The sequence below is a fragment of the Pezoporus wallicus genome, unplaced genomic scaffold (genome assembly GCF_028554395.1).
Source record: "Pezoporus wallicus isolate ANWC-B61680 ecotype Strahan unplaced genomic scaffold, APGP_CSIRO_Pwel_v1 contig_8714, whole genome shotgun sequence".
NCBI classification, from domain to species: Eukaryota; Metazoa; Chordata; class Aves; order Psittaciformes; family Psittacidae; genus Pezoporus; species Pezoporus wallicus.
In genome coordinates this window covers 89,048-110,613 of record NW_026635695.1, presented here as the reverse complement: position 1 = coordinate 110,613, position 21,566 = coordinate 89,048, and the positions used below count along the sequence as shown (strand labels likewise).

Here is a 21,566-nt window from a genome sequence, read left to right as displayed (position 1 = left end):
AGAGGAAATATAAATGCTCCACAATAGCCTGTCCCTGAAGGGTTGCAGCGTGACCTGAGAAAGTAGGAAGATGCACAATGAATAATTTTTCTTAAGTCTCTCTGCTATGTACTGCAGAGGAATTCTGTCCATTGGTTTGAAGTCTTTGTGCTGTCAAATATAAACATATGCTGTCAAATATAAACATATAAACAGAACTGCTGATGTTTGATTCCAGATTTTACTGTGATGCTGTTAAAATACTGCTCCTGAAAAGCCACTATGAGTCAAAGAATTACCATAGTCCAGTGTGGCCACCAGTATCTTCCATTAGTTTTATAACCTCTACATTTTTTTACAAGAGCTATCTCTTCATTTATGAAGAGTAAATGAAAAGTCTGTTTTGATGGTGCCTGTGCTTTTTGGACCCTGAACTCGGCTCTTGTGAGACCTCACCTGGAGCATTGTGTGCAGTTCTGGTGTCCTCAACATAAAAAGGACATGGAACTGTTGGAACAAGTCCAGGGGAGGGCCATGAGGATGATCAGGGGACTGGAGCACCTCCCGTATGAAGACAGGCTGAGGAAGTTGGGGCTGTTCAGCCTGGAGAAGAGAAGGCTGAGTGGAGACCTTATAGCAGCCTTCCAGTGTCTGCAGGGGGCCTATAGGGATGCTGGGGAGGGACTCTTCATTAGGGACTGTAGTGACAGGACAAGGTGTAACGGGTTAAAACTTAAACGGGGAAGTTTAGATTGGATATAAGGAGGATGGTGGTGAGGCACTGGAATGGGTTGCCCAGGGAGATTGTGAATGCTCCATCCCTGGCAGTGTTCAAGACCAGGCTGGACAAAGCCTTGGGTGATACGGTTTAGTGTGAGGTGTCCCTGCCGATGGCAGGGGGGTTGGAACTAGATGATCTTAAGGTCCTTTCCAGCCCTAACTATTCTATGATTCTATGAAATGAAGATGAGGGAGCAAGAAGTGTCAAAGAAGGTGAGCAGACAGGATGGTCCGAGGTGCTGGTGAATGAGCTAACACACACAGTTGTCCTTTTTTGCACTGTAGTATTTAAAGTAGCTGTGATTTCACATAGAAGGAAGACAACAGATTTGCTGCTGGCGACATACTAAAAGGAAAACCTGAGCATCACTTACATGTGCAAGGTATTTCCAAACCTCCTGCGTAGTGGTTTCCTATTAAGTATGGAATATTCTGTATAAATTCTGTAGCCTATGATGAACGGGTGCTGTGCCAACCACTTTGCATGGGGACTGCTGTGCAGATGAGTGCTGAGGTGGATGGAAGATTTCATTTGTGTAAATGAGGAGGCCATTATCACAGCACTAAAGGTCGTCTATTTTAAAAAAAACCTCCTGTGGCATTATGCACAAAACAGCCTATTCATGCAGCATGAAAATATTTGTGTGCTTCACTCCAGCTTAAAAAGGGAATTTGCAATAGATGAGGGACATGAGAAGGGGTTGGAGTAAGAAATAAGGAGAGATTAGAAAAGGCAGATCACGAAATACGTAACATCCTGCAGCAGTATGTGGAGTAACACCCCCCCCCCCCCCCCCAAGACATGAGGATGGCAACTGGATCAGTTATACACTTCCTATAGACAGGCAGGGTGCTGCGTACAAGCATGGAGTTGCAGGAAGAGTGAGAATATGCTGTGCATATCCTCATTGACCACTGATGGTCTTTGTAACCAATTTTGTCCTTTGCGACCTCAATCGATTGCCCTTGCTGGGGTCATGCCCAGGGCTTGTCTTTGGGCTGGGCAGTGCTGCAGAGTGCTAAGCACCTCCACCAGAAGCAGAAAACAAAGATCTGCTTGCAATAGGGCAGGTATTCTACAGTGCTTTCAACAAAGGCTGTGAGTACAGCATGAGGATGTTTTTTAATTGCCTTCCACTAATTCAGCATCCGTCTTGCTCCAGATGCAGATGCACCAGGCCCTGGTCCTCCATGGGACAACCAGTGCCACCCCAGGTAGCTCAAAGGGGCTTGTGTGGTGACAGATCAATAGGCTAGGGATGTGCCACATCAGCTCCTTGAAGTCTTTGTGTGGTATTTCTGAAATTGGCTCCATGCTGCTTCTAACCTCCCCCAGCACACATGCACCCCACCCCCCAGATCTGAGGCTCTCATTTGATTCTGTGCTAAAATAACACAGTGGTTTTGGTTTAATTAATGTTGCAGAGAGGGGAAAAATGACCGTTCGGTCTTTTCAGGAGCCTGACTTGGCTACAGAGTCAGGATGACATCTAACACAGAAACTCCTGGCTGCAACAGGGCAGGGAGCCAAGGTCAGCTCCTGAAATGGAACTGGGGACTGAGCCCCCATGAAATAAAAGCACCTGAATCCATGTGGGAACTGGGGTTTCTCTCACACCGTAGCTGTAAAAAGCAGTAAGGATCATAATGTCCATGTAGCCACAGAGCCTAGGAAAATCTTTCAAATACACACATAGTGACAGCCATAAAAGTACTTAATTCTTCTCTCAGCTTTCTGTGTCCTCCCAGCCACTCCCCACCTCTAGTTGTCACTGCAGTCAACAGCTGCTGAAAAAGCCTTGTCTGATTCCTGCATCTGGTTCCTAACATACTGGCCAGCAGCACTGTGAAGGAGAGACCACTGGTGCTCATGTAAGCTGTCCCGTGTGTTGGCAGGGCTCCGAGTCTGAGAACAGAGTGATGTGTTCCAGCACTTGTGAAATTTCTGAATAATCAGCTCATCAAAAAAATACCATGCAGAGTTCCCTTGTACTCCTCTCCAACTTGCCACCTCTCCTGCCAATAGCTCTGTAGGGTGACCACGGCTTGGCATAGCCATTAGCAGAGCTCTTCACAATCACTCATGAATAGAGCTGGCTGGAAAACACAATTTTTCTTCTTAACAAAAAGAAAGGCTTGGTGGAGCAAGGGGGATATTTGGCTTGGCATTTCAGGATGAAGGTTTACCCCACTGCTCCCTCTAGCACCCTCTTCTGCTCCCCCCTGCACCCCATCATTCTTCCTTCCTACCTCATTTTTTAGAAGGTAATTCCAAGAAAACAGAAATTGTTACTTTAAGTGGAAAGTCATTGGATGCTGCTTGATCTTGGGGACTTCCTCCTGGCCCCCAAGGCTAGGAGTGTTGCTAGAGGATGGGCACCAAACTGCTGGCACTGGGACTCCTAAGTAAGTTGTCCTTGGACCTCCACTTTTTGCTGCCACTGCCCAAGTTCTTTAAAGTTTCTTCAAGATACTCCCCTCCTCAAGCAGCTCCAAAACCTGCTGTTTAGGCATCTGGGAGCTAGTGCCCATATCTTTGTTCATGGAGAGATGGTAGGTTCTGGAAATGGTTTGAGGTAAACCCAACTAGCTGGCTCGTATTGCTGGCTTATTTCATATGCTCCTCTGGCGCTGGGTTGCCTCCAGGCATATCCCTCTGTGCTTTCCCTTCCTTTTGGACATATGTTTCTGTCTATCACAGGTGATCATTGCTTTGGCTGGGAAGACCAGACTTTCTTCCTGTGTCCTCTAATGATGCTCAGAGCTGAACAGCAGGGAGGAGGGCAGGCTGGTTGCAGACCCTGGCCTTAAGGCAGGCAGCAAGTAACAAATTGCTGCAGAGGAAGGACTTGCAAAAATCAGTGGTTAGTGCATTAGGATTAAAGCTGTAGCATGAGAGCCTTATACAGCCAGGATTATTAATGTTTTTTAGGCCTGTGGTAGCTTCATTGACTGTGACACTTGGTGCAAGGTGGGCTTAGTACTTGTGTTCCTTTACAAACCCTTGTATGTGCAGAGAGGACACAACTGCATCCATCAGAGACGTGGCTCCAGTGCAGCTCTCAGGTGCTGCCTATCCTGACCCAGCTGCAGCGCATTTACTCTTTTCTTCTTTACGTGTGTCACTCTATCTTGTTCTCCTCAAGCTTTTGTCATCCCTTTTGTCACCATAGTGACAGGAAACGAGTGATGATTGCTGGAGTAATTTTCCATATTAGCTACCACTGGCCTTTCAGCCTAAATCAGTGCTTCATTTTCCCAGGTTCTGGCTGAGCCCCAGAACACTGGCATTAAAAAGCAGCATTGGAGGGGACTTGGCACACTGGGTGCTGCCAACTCTCCCCTGGGCCAGCCTGGGCAGGGACAGGGCCTTCATGTCACTGCAGGTCCCACCTCTACAGAACAGGTATCTGCAAAGAAAAGGGGAAGAAAAGAAACTGCTTTTGCAAAGGCTTCTCCCTGAGTTTATTAGCTGTAAGTCTCATGGTCTGTCAAACCATGAGTTTGTGTGCTTCTGGCTGTTTGGGGGCATGGGAGTGTCTGCAAGGTGCATTGGAAGAGCTCCCCAGAAGTAAGTGCTTACTCTGACCCATCTATCCCTGACTCTGCACAGCCTCTTGCAGAACCTGGTTATTCCCAGGGAGCCCGACCCAGGGCTGCGACCAAACCTGGGCTCACAAAGGGGCAAGGCAATGGCTCTGTACTAACAGGCTTCATCAGTCGTTAAGTGCATCCCAGAGAGACACACAGTATACACACACACACACACAAATACATACCTAGAAATCAAGATCATTAAGTACACAAATACACTTAAACAACAAACTACTGAAAAGCAGAGAAAAGTCACAAAATGTGAAATGAAAGCTGCTCTTCTGTTCTCTCTTTACCTGCCACAGAGGAGGATATATTAAGAAGAGTCAACCTTCATTTCAAGCACGCTGCCTTTTGTCCTCCTATCACAACATTAGCATTATCCCCACATAATTTTGTGTATTTAATTTTACAATAGACTGTGCCAGTGAGTGCTGCCTGTAAATATTTGATCACCACCGTTCCTCCAGGATTATCTTATCAAGAGTAAAAATATTAAAATAGAAATCTTGTCATGTTACTGCTTTTATACTTCCAGACTGAGAGTTGATTGACAGAACATGAACTGCCTGAACTAGCTCTAAAGTGTCTTTTCACTGAGAGCTTTAATGCCAGAGGCTATAGGAAAAAAACAGTTAGGTAGTCATTGGAAACTAATGCCTTGCTGTAGTTACAGAGCTTTTCTACTTAAGATTAAAAAATATGAATCTACTAGGGGTATTTTTACAAGTGTAAAACGATGTTGCTCTTTTTGTATCTTTCTGCCATCTCTAATGAGCCTTAGAATGAGCTTTCCCTTTCCTTCCTGCACTTGAATATTAGATGCAGCCTCACTGCAGCTCACAGACACGAACTGAAGTTTTGCAAGAGTAAGCTCTTGACTTGCCTAACCTACAGAATTTCTTTTTGGTGATAAAATGGAGTGTGAGCCGGGACTGAATGTTCCTGCCTAGCTTGAAATATCAAACTGCTATAGACAAGTCAAGGTTTCTATTTATGGCCAGTTAAAAGACACACCAGTAATGCTGTTTTAATGTTACAAAATTGCTCTGAAATTGTCATGTGTCTGAAGAGCACCATGCTGCAAATGCATAGCCAGTCCCTGAGGGCTTACTCATCCTGTGCTCCAGCACAAATCAATGTGAGTTTTTGCTGGAGTAAGGACCCAAGTGCCAATTCAGGGAAGTACTTGAGCACAAGCAAACTTTAATCACAAGCTTGTGCTCCTTAGAAATCAATAAAAACTGTGGTGAGGGGATGGCAAGGGGTGTGTGTCTTGCAACCCAGGCAGGCAATGGGCCAGCAGTTCCCAGCATCCTGAATAAATCTGGCTTTGTTCTGTCATGATCCCTGAGGGCAGGAGGGGGTGGTTAGTTCACAGATCTGTCCCATTACAGTGGTGGCTACAACTGTAGAAAGTGGTGTTAAATCACCCAAGGCCTTCAGGGTGGTATCAGTAGTGTTTATTGCAGGAGGTTGGAGTGGCCAGAGATGGTGCAACCTGGAGCACCCTTTAGCCAGATCATTCCTCCCACTTCAATGGGAACAGTAACTGTATGAAATGAAAATAATTAGACATTAAGCAGCCTATTGTTGAACTGACATGAAAGGGATTAACAGGGGTGGCTCCCATTAACAGCAATGGGTGGTCCCCTCCATTCTTTCCCTGGGCTCTGAATGTAGAAAAGCTTAACATGTCACTTAAGGAAGGGTTTTGTTCAGAGAGCCTAGTATGTTCGATTAAAATATACTGGTGTGTCATCAGCCATTAACTGTCTTTGCAATAACTGTAATTAAACAAATACCTCTGAAAGGAGATCTTTCCAGATGAATTCTGACATGACATGAGAGCAGGAATTTCACAGGTCTCCGGTGTGGGTTTGTTTTATGTTGCCGCAGGAATCCCTCAGCCACTGGGAGTTTTTGTTTCCCTGCTGCTGGAATGAGGATGGCTCAATGGCCCACCAAGGGCCACTGATTTCCATGTATGTAGATGGCATCCCTTCTTTGGGCATGTTGGGAGTGAGCTGAGCACCAGCAGCACCAAATGCTTGGCAATTCTGGGGGAATAAAACCAGATGGGCAATTTTCTCAACCAGGCAGTTCACTTACAGAAACATCATTTACCAAGTTCCACTTTGGGCCCCTGGAATGAGAAATGGAGAATGAAAGGGAAAGTTAGCTGTTTAGCAAATTCAGAGGTTTTACAGAGTTCAGCAGCTGGTGGCCTCCAATTCAATGGGCAGAGTTAAAAGCCATGCACCCTGCTTTGAAAACTTGCTCCAAAGAGCCTGAAATGGAGAAAAATCCCAACCAGCTAGACTAGTGCAAAGTAGAGGAAGGAACTGAAGGAAGCAAAAGGTACTTACCCGAGCCAACTATTCTAATCATATACACACAGCAGACAAACGGTGATAGCAAAAGAGAGATAGCAGGGAAATGGAGATACAGTAGAAAATAACACCTATTAAGTAGTTGTTAGTATTAATTATGCTGAAGAAGGGGGTGGGTATTTACATCAATCAGAAATCAGGCAAGCAGAGAGATGGATGACAGCAAGGAGAAGTGTAGCAAGAAAACCTAGAGAGCAGTTGTGATGGGTTTCCCTGGTAGGTGTGAACAAGGAGGTGCTGAGCCAGGTGTGATCAAAGTAAGCTTCACCCAGCCCTGAAAAATCCTCTCACTGGGCACTATTAGTCAGTTTCCCACGCATTTCTGAGGTATTCAATTAATCCCCATCTTCTGCAACATATCCATACTGTTAGATAGTCAAATCATGAAAATGGGATTCACTGAAATCCCAGAGGAGGAGAACTGTTGGATTTCCTTTATATGCAAGATTGGTTAGGGATTTCAGGTTAATCTTGCTTGGTAAATTATGTTGCATTTTATCCCATTTACCTTCATGTCTCTCTAAATGGTCTTTCAGAAAACTCCCACCAAGCTCTTGAGTATTGGCTCCTGGACACTTAGCACGCCACTCTTAAATACATGCACTAATATCCCACACTCCACATACACAGTCCCTCCCCTGAGCTGATATACTTGTTAAACACCTACATTTGGGTCTACGGGCTACATCCTTTAAAATTGTAGGACAGAGACTGTTGGGTTTATTTGGCACCTAACAGTGCCCATGAGCAGAAAGTGGACAAAGTATGTAAATACCTAAAAATCATCCTGTTCCAAGTTCCCACTGAGCAATCGGGAGCCATACCTAACTCAGTGTGGGAAGAGGAAGAGGGCACGTAGCATTATGCTTGCCCATGGCCTCCTGCCCTGTAGTACCAGCCAGCATCCCTCCTGTTTTCTCAGTCTTTCTCCTACCCTGTGCATGCAGAAGTTGTGCATTTGAATAGTCTCCTAGGTCTGCTTAAGGAAGTCCTTTCCTCCTTTCCTTTCCTGAGCTATAACACACTGCTTGCCTTGTTGCCAGGGCTTTCTTCTTCATGTCACTTTTAGATTCTGCTAATTCTTGGTTATTCTAAGAAGCCATTTTTTCATCCAAGTCTGCCTCCAGCTCCTTCCTAAAAGTTTTTTCCCCTTAAACTGAGAGGCATGTTCCAGCTCTGAAGCAGGTGGCCTGTCTCTGGCTGCTCGCTGTGCAGTGATGCAGATGGCAGCATTGCACAGCTCCTTGGGTGATCAAGCGCTTTAGGAATTTCAAGCCAACAATGTACCAAAAAAAGGGAGTGAAAATCCCACCTGTTTCCAAATCAAGAGAACAACTTTAGCTAACTGCACACAAGCAAAACCATTGCACTGCCTTGAGTCTGCACAGATGTTTGTGCCCCAGCTAGACAGTTTTCCAGGTACTGCTTGCATCCTCAGCCTCCTCCAGCAGCACTCGCAAGCTCCCCTGAGTGCCGTAACCAGAAGGGAAGGGAACACTGAGTCCCAAACCTCTCCTGGCACAAACCAATCTGCACATCATAAACAAACCATCAGTATCTGTGCAATAAACACTAAACAGAGGGTTTCTAGTCAAGTCCAGCAGCCAAGAAAAGCATCTCTTTCCACCCTTCAGTCTTGTCTCCAAAGCCATCACTGCTGGCCCTGGAGCAGGGCTCTGGCTCCTCACCGTCATCAGCCAACTCTCTGCAGTGACATTATGTAATGACAACGATTTTCAGTAAAACAATAGAAGAAAATTAACAGTTGCAAGACAGCAAACCATGTGTGTGCACCTGAGCATCTCTCTTGGGACAAGCTTCAGCACACTTCACGTTTGTCAGGTCTAAACACAAGCAGATGCCTGGAAATGCTGACAGGGGTGGAGGGAGCAGGATGGAAAACCTGTCCTTTCCCTACAGAGTGGCATTAAGGGACAGAGCAACAAACGCAAATGATGATGCACAGGCTCAAACCAAGCTGCTAGAGGCAGTTCATCGCACATTGCTAGACAGGAGGGACAAGAGCAGCAGCACAGGCACTGCACAGCCCATAGGACCTTCCGCCATACCTTCTGGGCAGGTGACATGGCCAGTGTTGAGCAATCACATGTATTAGCTGGCTAGGGATATAAACACAGCTATAGAGTGTATTCAGGCATTTACATATAAAGGTCTTTGTATATATAAGAAAAAATTACATTTTAGATGTTTAAAATGTGTGTATATATTTACATGCACATATATATATGCTGGTTATATATGTAAAGATGTTTTAAAATAAATATCTTTATATACATACACACACACACATATTTACACATGTATATATATATATATATACACACACACACACACACACACACACACGTTTAAGACCTTCCTATATATTGGCATAATATATGCATTTATATAGATATTATATCTCTCATACATGTATATAAAAGTCTACCTGTATGGTTGTGCATGTATATACATATATTTGAGTACGTATATATGCATATATAAAATCCATATAATAGCTATATGTATAGACTTCAAACATTAAATTATATGTATAATATGATGCATATTATCTATACCAAGTGTAATTCTATAATTATAAATATAATTTTATGCTATTCATTATGTATATATGTATACATTTATGCTGTTATAATTTTGACATATATTTAGAATACATGCTTTTAAAGGTCTTTAAAAAAGGTCTAGTTATGTAAGTACAATCAGCACATATATATGTGTAATGGTACATATTTATACATACATTTTTATGCATACCTATGCATGTGAATGACAAAATAAGTAAAACCACAGACTCAGGTCTATGGCATTTCAGCTGCAGCCCCTGGGTATGCCTGAGGTAAGGCAAGGAAATTACTCCAATAACCTGGCAGCTTTTTCATGAAAACTCTATTCCCCAGCTGCTTTCATTTAAGCAGCGCTATTTTAATAATACTTCCCTATTGCCTGGCAAATACAAATGTGAATAGATAGTAGATAGTATCCTCTAATGGTCCCAGAAAACACTGGGATATATATGGCGATATATATACACACACACATATGGCAGAGTGGGGTGTGTACCTACATATACATGCTTATTATGTTGTCTACACACAAGTACACACACCCCCCAACTTACATTTCTTACTTCTCTGTGGCCCATCAGAAGGAAGAGCTGCTCAGGTGGGGCTCTCTGAGGCTGGGCTGACACAAACTATGTAGAAAACCAACAACCCATCACTGAAGATTACCTAAATTGCAGGAGAAGAGGAATACTATTTCTCCCTGTAGCTCTGTGTAGTTTTATACATGAAACATGAATCTGTAGTTGTAAGTGAAGTCAGGTAGAACTGGATAAAACTCCTGCAATAGGTACACAAGAGCTCCCATTGACTTACGAGATGCCTGGAGCTGAAAAGCCAGCGCTGGGATGTGATGGCAGGTGAGAAAAGTGGCTGGGATGCACAGGGCATCCTCCTGCTTTGTGCCAGGAGAAACCACGTGAATGTGGACACCCCTTTTACACATTTTACCTTTAAATCTGGTGGCTGCCACATTTGTGCATGACAAGTGTCCTGACTGACACCTTCCCTTCCCTTTCCCACTGCCAACCTGGACAGGAGATGTGATGTCTGTCTGTCCAGCCCCTGTGCATCCCAGAGCTGCCTGCTCACACATGCATCCATGGTCAGGAAGCAGAAGTTGTCATGCTGTGTCATTTCTCTCCTTCTCCAACACAGGGATCCTGCTGAAAAGAAGTGAAGAAATAAATAACATCAAAACCCTGCCATCAAAACCTTGCCAAGCAAACTGACGTGTAGCAAAAAAAAACAGCTGAGGTGAGGAGAAAAGCCTGGGTGGGTAGTTACTTCAGTTGTGTATCTTTTTTAGGGTGAGCCTTTCTGTCTCTCCAGCATAAAAGCACTTCCAGACAGATTACTAAAGCACCCAGAAAAGTATTCCCCACCTCTTTTCTATCTCCCAGAACTGCATCCCAAAGAGCAGCAGCGTTTAGGCAAGCATTTTACCACCTTCAACTCCAGCAGCAGGAGGAGTGCAGGCAAGGGTTAAGTGACAGCTTATTTATTGTTGATAAGGATGTGCAGAAGCCTGGAAGATCTCTTTTTTTTTCCAGTTTTCACTGGATGACAGACATTTACAGGCAGTTCTGCTGTCCCTGGGAACGTCAGTGTGAAATGGAGAACCGGTGGCATTTACAGATTGAAGTTTCTCCTTGTACTCAATGACAGAATAAAGGGCAAGAAAGAAAACAAGCCCAAACCCATGTGTGTTTTTAACCACCAGCATCTCCAGCCTGGTTTTATGCCAGCTCTAACTCTGGCTGGTTAAACTCACTGCACTGTTGCAGCGAAAGGCAGTTTAAGCTGATGCTACTGGACAACAGTGCAGAGTGCAACTCTGCTCAGAACTATTTCTCACCTGCTTAATTATATCCCGCACTTAGAGTTTCACAGAGAACAGATGTGAAGGCTTACCTTGGGACAGATACATTATGTATACAGCATTAACTTCACACCCATACGGTCCCCATTTTAATTACACAGCCAGTCGGGGACCCAGGATAGTTTGCTGGCAGAGCAGTTGGTTTCATTAGCAATTCCCAAGACCTCCGCTGTCTGTGAGCATCCTCACCCATGCAGGCTGAGCTGCGCTGAGGATCCATCCCATGGGAAGCAAGGGTGAGCCATGCACTGCCTGACCTCTGGGCTGTGCCCCTCAGAATCACCAAAAGAGCAGCTGCTGATTCACACCTTGTACAAACTCCAGCCTGAGATTTAACATAAACACAAGTATTTTGGAGAAAAGCCTTAATGTGATGTGAAATGTGAGGCCAAAGGATATCAAAAGACAACTTGAAGGTACAGCACTGTAGCAGTGTGTCTGATCTCTGACCCCATCAAGGAAACATCAATATGACAGGTCCCCACAGGCTGCATCTCTCTGCTAATGAAAGCTTTTTAGCAACACCCAGAGAAGGGGTTTGATCACAGCTTCTCACTGGGTTTAATAGGAAGTGAAGCACAAGGTAGCATTTGGGTTTGTCATACCATTTGAACTGACATAAGCAATGCCCTTATGTTTTGTTAGATCCACAGGAACTCCAAAAATTCCTCCAAATTTTAACAGATCCAAAATTGGACTAAAATCTTGCTTGTGCTACCATCACTCTAAGATATCTAATCTTAGATATCATATCTTTACGATATCTGATCTCTCTCTAAGAGAGCAGCATTTTCTCCATCAAGCCCCACTGCATCAAAGCCAGGCAAGGAAACAGTTTCTGCACTTCTCCCTCCCCAAGATGAACATAACGAAAGGCCATTTCCTTCTTTTCCCTTTGCATCTTTTCCAGGGAGCAAACAGCTCCACTGAACCCTTTCCCCACAGCCACCTTTCATTAGCTGGGCTGCCCTTCTCCCTTCCCACAGCGCAGCCACACAGCCCTCCAGTTCCAGCCCAGCAGAGAAATCATCAATATACATATACCAGATGAAATTAAAGTTGCCCCTGTGAGTTATTCTGTGACACAAGCTCGCATCGGTGATATTAAATCCTATTAATTAATATTTAATTAATTATTTTCCTTGCGTATAAACAGTGTTACTGGGATGCCTCAAGATATTACAACGTTCACAGTTACAAAAGCTGCATATTTGTTAGGAGCAGCATGACAAATCTGTCGCTGTTAGAACTGCTCTACCAAGACAAGAAAAATCCTGAATAAACTCTAATAGGTCAACAATTTGCCAGAAATATCAGCTGAATCAGGAGCCTGAGGTTTCATCTTACTGGAGCATTACTTGCTATGTGCACAAAGAGCCTTACCTCAGCAGAACACTGAACGTTACTTACCAAAGGGCCAGCAAGGCTCATGTTTTGCTAACTTCCACTCATTTGAGCTTAATTCTTTGCTTAGTTATATCTCATCTGCTTTTTGAATAGGGAAACAGAAAAGCACAAGGTGTGACAGACAAACTTTGCCTCTTTGAAGTGAAGAGGACCTTTGCAGTGGCATTTGAAGAAGAACTGGGCAAAGCTCATCTGAAGTGTCCGACTTTCAGCAAATATGGTGCTTAACACTCATCCCTTGTGATGCAGAAAGTACAAGAACACTTTTCTGTTTGTTTCTGGTTGTTGGGACAATGCTCTTCCAGACAGCAGTGCTTTGGGGAGGGCTGCACAGTGGTGATGTCTTTGCTGTGTGGTGGCACAGACAAGGGGATACAGGAGATCGAGTGGTCAGACGTGGTGAGCATCCTGGGTTGTCTTATTTCTGCAGGATACAGCACTGCTTGGTCCACAGTTGGTATAAATGGGTCAGTCAGGCTTTTGGTCTCCATCCCTACCAGAGTGACTGCTGCTGACATTTATTCAGGTGGTGACCTTTTCAGTGGCCTTAGGAGACCTGGGAGGTGAAGCTCCCAAACAAAAGCCTTGGTGGCCTTTTGAAAAATTCATCTCTCCCTGCTGAAAACAGAAGAGGAAATAAATACAATAAAATACTCCCTTACTGAAGTTGTTCTGCAATGAGTCAGTTGCTGCCAGACAGGAGATGGGCCAGCATCCCTCTGTTCGCTGCAGTGATTTGACTAATTACTTCTATCTGCTCCAGAAGAGCAGCCTCCTACAGCCTTTCTGCTGTCTGGGTCCTGTCTGTCAGCAGCAGAGAAGTGGGTAGTGATGGGAAACATCGCCCTTCTGGTTTGGGTGGTGGCATTTTGCCTGTTCCTTACTGCAGCTGGGTGGCAGGTCCAAAAATCAAGAGCTCCTACTCAGAGAGAAGCTGAACCCTTGAAAGCCAGGGCTGGGTAGACTGGTTATTTTGGGGTCGGCATGCAGGCGCTCACATCTTCCCGGCGTGGAGTGGTTGCCTATGTCACCATATGCCCCTTGGATGTGTGGGGTGGGGTGACAGACCCTGTGGGGACAAGGAGGTGGACAGCGCAGCCCAGTGGAGCAGTTGGAGCCTCCATGCGAATTAAAAGGTGCAGGCACGCAGTCAGACATCACGCTTCAAGGAAAACAGCACTGAGTTTTAAGGTGGTATTTTCTTTCTGCGTGAGGCTGATGAGTTCTCCTTCAGGATTTGGGGACTGAACTGCCATAGACCTCACTCAAAAACGTTGCCCAGTCGGGCAGTGGGTCCACATTCTTCCAGCTCTTGCAAAATGCTGCTGTCTCCTCCGAGCTGCTAAACAGGGCCCAGGACTTCTGCAACTGTTACTTAGAGGCAAATGCTATTAAAGTAAATGAGAAGAACAAGGCAGCCGCATACACAAACTGATTATATTTTTACACTTGTTTAAAATCACAAGTGTGATTTTTAATTATAGTGGATCAAAGAAAATAACCACATTAATCCAGTGTAATCACGTGCAAGCTGAATTGTTAGCGACATTGTATTTAATTGGCAGTAAGCTCAGGCAACACTAAATACAAATGAAAAACACTGACACATTCTGAAGACTAATTAATATGACAGACTGATAGGAAGTGCATTGTATATTACTACTAATTTCCAGTAGCTGGTTCAACACCATTTTGTTACCATGATCCCCTGTGCTGTGTCCATCAGTGCATGATATTTAAAAGGAAAATTAAACATGATTCATTTTAAGGAGGAACAAAGGAGTTAAAAGATAATTAAATTATGTATTTCAAATACCAAGCTGCAGATAAAGAGCTTTAAAGTATAGAATTTCTCTCTTTCCAACTACAAGTCCCCTTGATATGTGCACATATTTTACATTAATGTGCTACACCAGTGACAGAAGACACTTTTTCTCCCCTGTACATTTTAATGCAGTTAACAAATGGTGATTTTTTTTTTTCCAGGGGCTGACACAACAAACAGGGGGATTACCCTCAGGACCCTGCTCAAAAACAGCAGGTCATTGGAAGAATTTCCCTTGGCTCCAGTGGGGTTCCAATCACATTCTAAGCTTTCAGATCAGGACTTGTTATCTTTCTTTTTAGCCTTAGAAAATACCTAGCAGAAATGAAAAACATCCATCCAGGTAAAGTTTTTTAAATAGAGTGTCCTTAAAGTATGCTAAAGCTTTCCAGAGAGTCACACACTTTAACATCCTCCTACCTGACTGCACTATCTTCCACTTGGCTATGGACTCTAATGGCACATATTTGTCACACCTTGTTACAGCCTTGGTCAATAGGATAATAGAATAATCAATCATCTATATGTTAGTGTGAGACATAATAAATAAAGTGCATAATAGTCAAACAGGTCTTCACCAAGGAAAAGTTGAACAGCTACAGTGGTTGTCAATGGTAAACTGCCTATGATAAGTATGCAAACATTGACCCCAAGTGTTACGCTGAGAACATGGAAATTAAAATCATCTATCTTACTCGATTCAAAGCCTCCCAGATAACAAGGATGGTATTTAAGGAAAAACGTGGCTGGACTTGGATTGCTTCTTTCTGTTAGATGAAAATTAAATGAAGCCAAAATTTGGAAAATACTGGTTTAATTAAAGATACTTCACCAGCTCATAAATGATACATTCTCCATCCGGTTGCGAAGTGTAAGTTTGAGATGAGGTGTCAGAGCTGCAGAGGATTCCTAAAGGTTAGTTCCCATTTATGTGCTCTATAAAAGGAGACTTCTGGAAATGAAGGACTAATTATTGAAGTTCACAAATTGCTACCCTAGTCTGCTCAGAGAGTGCAGCATCCCTGATTACAGCCAAAGCAGTGTTTTCTTCAGCAACTTACTCCAAATATGCAATATAAGATGGCCAAAAGAGACCTTGGCCAAAAGCAGACACTGGCATGGAATCAAGCATGAAAATATTAATAGATAATCATCCAGAAACTAATTACAAAATATAAAAAGTCCAGTTTCATTAGTGCAGCAGCAGGAGAACCCTTGCAAAGTAGTTTCTGAACTTCCTAATGCTCTTCCCAGTGTATGTCTATGTTAGCTAAAGCCACATTAGAATCACAGAATGGCTGTTGGAAGGGTTGGAAGGAAACTTAAATCTCATCCAGTTCCAACCCCTGCCACGGGCAAGGACATCTTCCACTAGAGCAGCTTGCTCCAAGCCCTGTCCAACCGGGCCTTGAACACTGCCAGGGATGGGGCAGCCACAGCTTCTCTGGGCACCCTGTGCCAGCGCCTCAGCACCCTCACAGAGAAGAATCATTCATTTAAATTAGAGGAGTGAAAAAAAACCCTAACAGTGAAGGTGCCAATTCACTGGAACACACTGTAGGTACAAATATGGTAAAAAAAAACAAACAAGCAAAAAACAAAGATTGAGCCTGATGCCTTCCTGGAAATACGCCATAATCTCTGCACATTATTGGGTCATCTCTAGGAAAACAGGCCAAGATGAAATGGCTGGTGATAGAAAGCAGGCCAGGCTAGAAGACATGGTGACTTCTTTTGAACTCAAAACTTCTTCTTATAGTGCAATTGGTCCAAACAAATTAAAACTATATTTAGTGGGACTTAGGCGGACTCACATTTAAGCATGAGGCAAAAACCCATCCCCAAATCCCCACTGCTCCAAGCCCTGCACATCAGCCATGGGTTTATCCTAGCACATGGCCATGGCAGTTATTCCCTTTCCTAATTGCAAAGCTGGGTTACAAAAAGCAGCTTTTCCCAGGGTGGAATTCAACCATACATTTAATGTAAAGCTTGTGCCCCTATAATAGCCCTATGCCCTCCCTACATCCACAGTGATGAGCAGAGGGGAGAAGCCGTACCCACAGTCAACACTTATGCTGATGCCTGCTGAATCACCTGCTGTACTGTAAAAGCAGCCATTATCAACCAAAAGGTGCCTGACAAATGCTCCCTTTAGAGCAGAGCTGCACTGGGTAGCACAGATGCTCATTGTCAGCTCACTACCACTAACAGAAGCAGTTTTAATCAAGATGCCTCCAACACAGCCTTGCAAACACTTGGCACTGAGACAGTGGGTAACAGAAGCCCATCACTGCTGAGGAAGACTTTGAGATGAAGACAGAGGAGAGGTAAACTTCCTGTCTCCAAGGAATTTGGAGAACTACAGATGTTACTGATTTGTAGCATTGCTGAGAAGCTCCCTTGCTGCTAGGCAGTGCTGGCACTCAGTGAAATGCGATCCTTCATCCAAAGAGTGTCTGTGATTGCTTGAATGGAATCAGTGCTAAAGACACCCATCAGTGCACCCTGAAATGGTTAAAAAAGCTCCTCATATATTGACCCAGCCATTAGCAAGGACTGAGGGAGCAAAGTCCTCTAGCATTGCTCTCAGCTGCATTGTACCACATTTTGGAGAGCTTTGCAGAACCACAATAAAAATGCCTCTGAGGTGGTTTAGAAACCCAGGAGGCGATTATTCAGATAAGCCACAATGAGATAAGATCTGATATCATCAGAAAGGGTGCAAGGCACTGTCACACAAGGGAGAGAGATGTGAAGGAGGGAAGGATGTGAACTCTGTTTAAGCGGTCCCACGGTAAAACAGCTTGCAGCCAGTGCACAACTTACTGTCAGCTCTCTTTGAGTGGCTCCTTTGATTGCACTGCTCTCTGAAGGAGCACTTGTCACTTTTTATCGAAGGAAAGAGGAAGAAAGCAAGGCAGCCTGTTGCCAGGAGAAAAGATGCCACTCACTTCAAGTTAAAATATAGACAGCGACAATGCCCTGGCTGCTGGTGATCAAGGACCAGCAGAAGTGTGAAGGAAGTATCAATGCAGGGCAAGAGAAAGAAAACAACAAGAGACTGGAGCGAGTACATAGTGGGGAGGGACAAGCCCCCATACTCCCTGTCTGTAGCTGGTAGTGCCTGAAATGCCTGAGTGTGCAGGAGGAGAAAACAGCAGTGGTGGGTCCTTCAAAAGCTGGCAGCTCCCTGTCAGGCTGAGAATGCTGCTTCCACAGCCCTTGTACCCAAACAGCCATAGGACTGTTGGGCTCAACTCAAGGTGATCTACTGCAGGAGCATTTTAAGTCCCCTTAAAGGTCAATTGGTTGGTTGGCACTGCCTAACTTTGGTTAGTCCTTAGAGCAGGTTATGCTCAGCACATGAGGAGCTCTAATGGAAATAGAGAAAAGCCATAGCATTGCACAACCTGTCCCACAGTCTCTACCTTCCCATGTCATCAAGCTCAGAGTTGTTCAGTGAAATCCACCTTGGGAAGCTGGAAATCCCTCACCCCAGAGCAAGAGTATTAAAGCACTGTGATTTTATCTCTGTAACCTAGCAGGCAGAAGAAAACAACCTGGGGAAGGTACAAAAGCTCAAGCAACCAAGCGCCCCTTTCCCTCCTCCTTGTTTTGCGAAGATTGTGCTTGTTGAAGATAATAATCACCAAACAGAAAACGCTGCACAAAAAGACTCAGGCAGAGAAAGCCCAATTTCCCCTCAGCTCTGGTGTTTCTGCTCAGTTACTTTGGCATATTAAAAGGCACCAGAGATGACAGTAGTAACAGACAAGATGGAGGGAATGACTCTGCAGACATAGAAGAGACAAAAAATGCAAGGCAAGTATTACAGTATCCCAATTACCATTTCCCACTGGAGCTGGGAAAGCTGATATTTAACAGCTGGATCCTGCAGACTAACCAATTTACTCCCATGGTTTTGTTGCAGAAAATATTTATATCTATTGTTATAGATATAAATTCAGCTTTATTTTGATAATTATAGATATATTTATTATATATATTATATATATATTTACAGATATAAATTCAGCTTTATTTTGCCCAGCATTGAATCCATCTTGATGCCATCTGGCATTGGCTCTATCAGACATGGGGGAAGCTTCTAGAAGCTTCTCACAGAAGCCACCCCCATAGCATCCTGCTACCAAAAACCTTGCCATGAAAACCTAATAGAGTGATTCTATGATTCTAAGCTGCAGGAATCACAAACGGTGCATCTGTCCTGAGCTGATGATGGATAAAGTCACTAAAAAGCTCTTATCCACTCGTTTTAGCAGCATTAGAGCACAATTAACTCTGTGTGCTGCAGAGGGTGGGTAAGTGGAGGTCTGATTTTTTTCAGTCAGTTCTAGTTGTCATCAGCCTGCTAGATTTCATAATATATGTTTCATAATGTATGCTCATCCTGTATTTTTCCTTTAATATGAGCACAGGGCTCACTCAGAATCCCCAGTTCTGTGACTCACAGGAGCACAAAGCCATCCATCCCTGCAGTGGAGAGCAATCACTAAGAAATTACACATACATTTGGCAACAGGCAGTATCAATGTCACCTTCTAAACAGGTAACCAAGTCATGCAGGAATAAACAGGGGAACAGCCTTTTCCCTGGAAGCAAAGGAAGGCAGTGGCTCCAAGTCCTGCAGTATTGAGTTATCAGCTGTGGCTATGTTTCCCTAAGACTTGCTTCTCTGCATCTCAGCCTCTAGTGGATAGGTGACATATGGACATCTTCCTGCTCCTGGCCGCCTTGCCAGAGGTCACAGTCCTTTTCCCCACAGTGATTTGGGGCTGGCTGGCTGCTGCAAGCATCGTGGAAACTTTCCATCCTATGTGCCTTCTGAGCTCATTAGCTCTCTTCTGTGCACTGACTTTTTGTGGAAGGACTTCAAGAGCAACCCTGTCAGCTTCCAGACTGTGGGATATTCTCCTGGAGTAAAAACCTCATCGCTGTTTATAACACCATGGGCACTAATCCCTCACCAGCACAGGGCTGCCTGGATGTGGCTCCCAGTGCTGAGGAACACAGAAGACCCTCTGGCATCCCAGGGTTAACGGGTCAAAGCAACCACAGAAAGGTCAAACACAGCACAGGAACCTGTGCCATGGCCAGCACCCATCCCTGGGGACATGCCACATGGGAGCCCCTAGGAACACACATCCAAAGCTATTGCTGTCCTATTGGCACAGCACCTAGGGACAGAGTGTGGGCATCACCCGTGGGCAGGCCTGAGCTAACACAGCATCTCTGCTGTGTAAGGAAATGAAGCATGCCTATTTATCGTCTTTGGAGGATTTTTCCCTTATATTTTTAAGGGAGAAGAATGCAGATCTAGTCTGTCTCAGGAAATATGTTATAAAACTCCAATTTGCCCATCTTGGCACTTTCACCCTAGCATTGACCCTACACATGAACTCCCGTGAATAAGTCTAATCCTGTTTTTCATGTTTCCCCAGGTTAATGAATACTTATGAATCATTTTTCCAGAGCCAAAGCATGGCCCTTAGAACCAGCCGTGATAGATCAATTTGTTTTCTTGCCAATTCTTCAAATTGTTTTTTTTTTTCCTTGTTGTTCTTCATGAAACTTAGTGAGGGGGGAAAAAATCTCATTCCCAGTTGGTTCTTATCAAAGTGGGGATGGGAGGGGGGCTTTTGTTTAGTTTGGAGGCTTGGGGGGGAGGGGGGAAGGGGTTTGTGGGTTTTTTGTCAAACTCAGCTGGTACTTGGAGTCTTTCCAATCAGTTTGATGATTAATGTGGTGCCACTGACTTGTTTTGTGTTTGTAGTAAGGAAAAAAATAAAGCACAAGTGAGAGGTGATGTTTTCCAAAGACCCAGTGAGATACCTCTGACTGAACATGCCATGGAAGTTTTAAACTGTTCTTTGTATGCACAAAACGGATAGCAAAAAGGAAGCATTTCCACAGGCATGAATATTCAAGGTTAGGGACACAGGCAAAAAAGGAAAAACATCACCTCTCAGCAAGCTGGGTATTAGACTATAATCATTACAAAGCCAGGTTGTAATATCTTACATATGTTTAAGGGAGAAGCGTTGTTCTTTTGCCTACTATTTGTTTAGGTAGTCTGAATTCAGTTTGAACAGCAAAACAGCTTTCCCAGTTTAGCTCCATTAACAAGTCAAGGTCATTCCCCTCAGAGAAAGCTCAAGATCCTCTATAAGGATAAAAAGAAACTACTCTTTCCCTGCGATTGATCTAGTGAACATCATTAGCAAAGGGCAAGAGATGTCTAAGCTGCTCAGTGGTCCTTTGACTTGCACGGGGACGTTTTGTGTGTGAAACAGAAGGAAGTTCTGCAACTGTCTTGAGGAAAAAAAAAGTTCCTTTAGTCCTATTTGGAAATAAAACAGAGTTGTGAAGGGGGGAGGATCCTGAAGGACTCTCACAAGCTTTGTGTTCGAGAGTCGATAAAGTGGTAAAGAAATGCAGCTCTATTGATGTGCATTATGGGCTGCTTCCCAGGTGAGGGTTTGGCCTTTTATAATGTTTTTCATCCAATGTTTTACTAATTTCTGAGGAAGTTAGATAGCACTTAACAGCACGTATTTAGTTAGAAATACTGTTTGTGCTTCAACTCGTTAGCCTGAGACATGCCATTGTAATCCTATCACTCAGATACTGCTTGGAAAAGCATGCAGGAGCTGCATCCAGCAAGCGTAACTTTCACACTAGCCAAAAGATATTGCATTAAAAACCCCAAAGAGCAAAAATTATCACATTTATTTTGGGGATTTAAGCCTTATGTCAGAGATGGGGAAAAAAAATCACTTTAAAGCTTGAGAGTGAAGGGTAACCTTTCCTAGATTGCTTTGCTGCAAGAAGAAAGACCATTACCAGGGACCTAGAAATAGTTCCAAGGGTTAAAGTTACTCATGGCATAATAAGGGGGGCTCCTCCACTCTCTTGGCACTACCTGGGGTGGGGAGATGGGCAAGCAGGCTCAGCTGCAGCAAGACCAGGGGATGATGCTCTTCGTTCGCTGGCACTGCAGGGTCTCCAGGGCAGGAGCTGCTTTCTCTGATTTATTTGAGCAAGAAAGAACACAGCTGAACCCTGGCAGAGGTCAGTGACCATGAACCTTGGTTAGG

At 44.1% G+C, this 21,566-nt stretch overlaps 1 protein-coding gene across 1 annotated transcript in view; it reads left to right on the top strand.

Annotated features, from left to right (window-relative positions):
• The window catches only part of FHIT (fragile histidine triad diadenosine triphosphatase), a 418,605-nt gene extending 403,455 nt beyond the window's left edge, over positions 1-15,150 (top strand). The window contains exon 6 of the mRNA XM_057397339.1: positions 14,607-15,150. The gene's annotated coding sequence lies outside the window, so the exon portion shown is untranslated. The remainder of the gene's footprint in view (positions 1-14,606) is intronic.
• Positions 15,151-21,566: the final 6,416 nt, after the last annotated feature.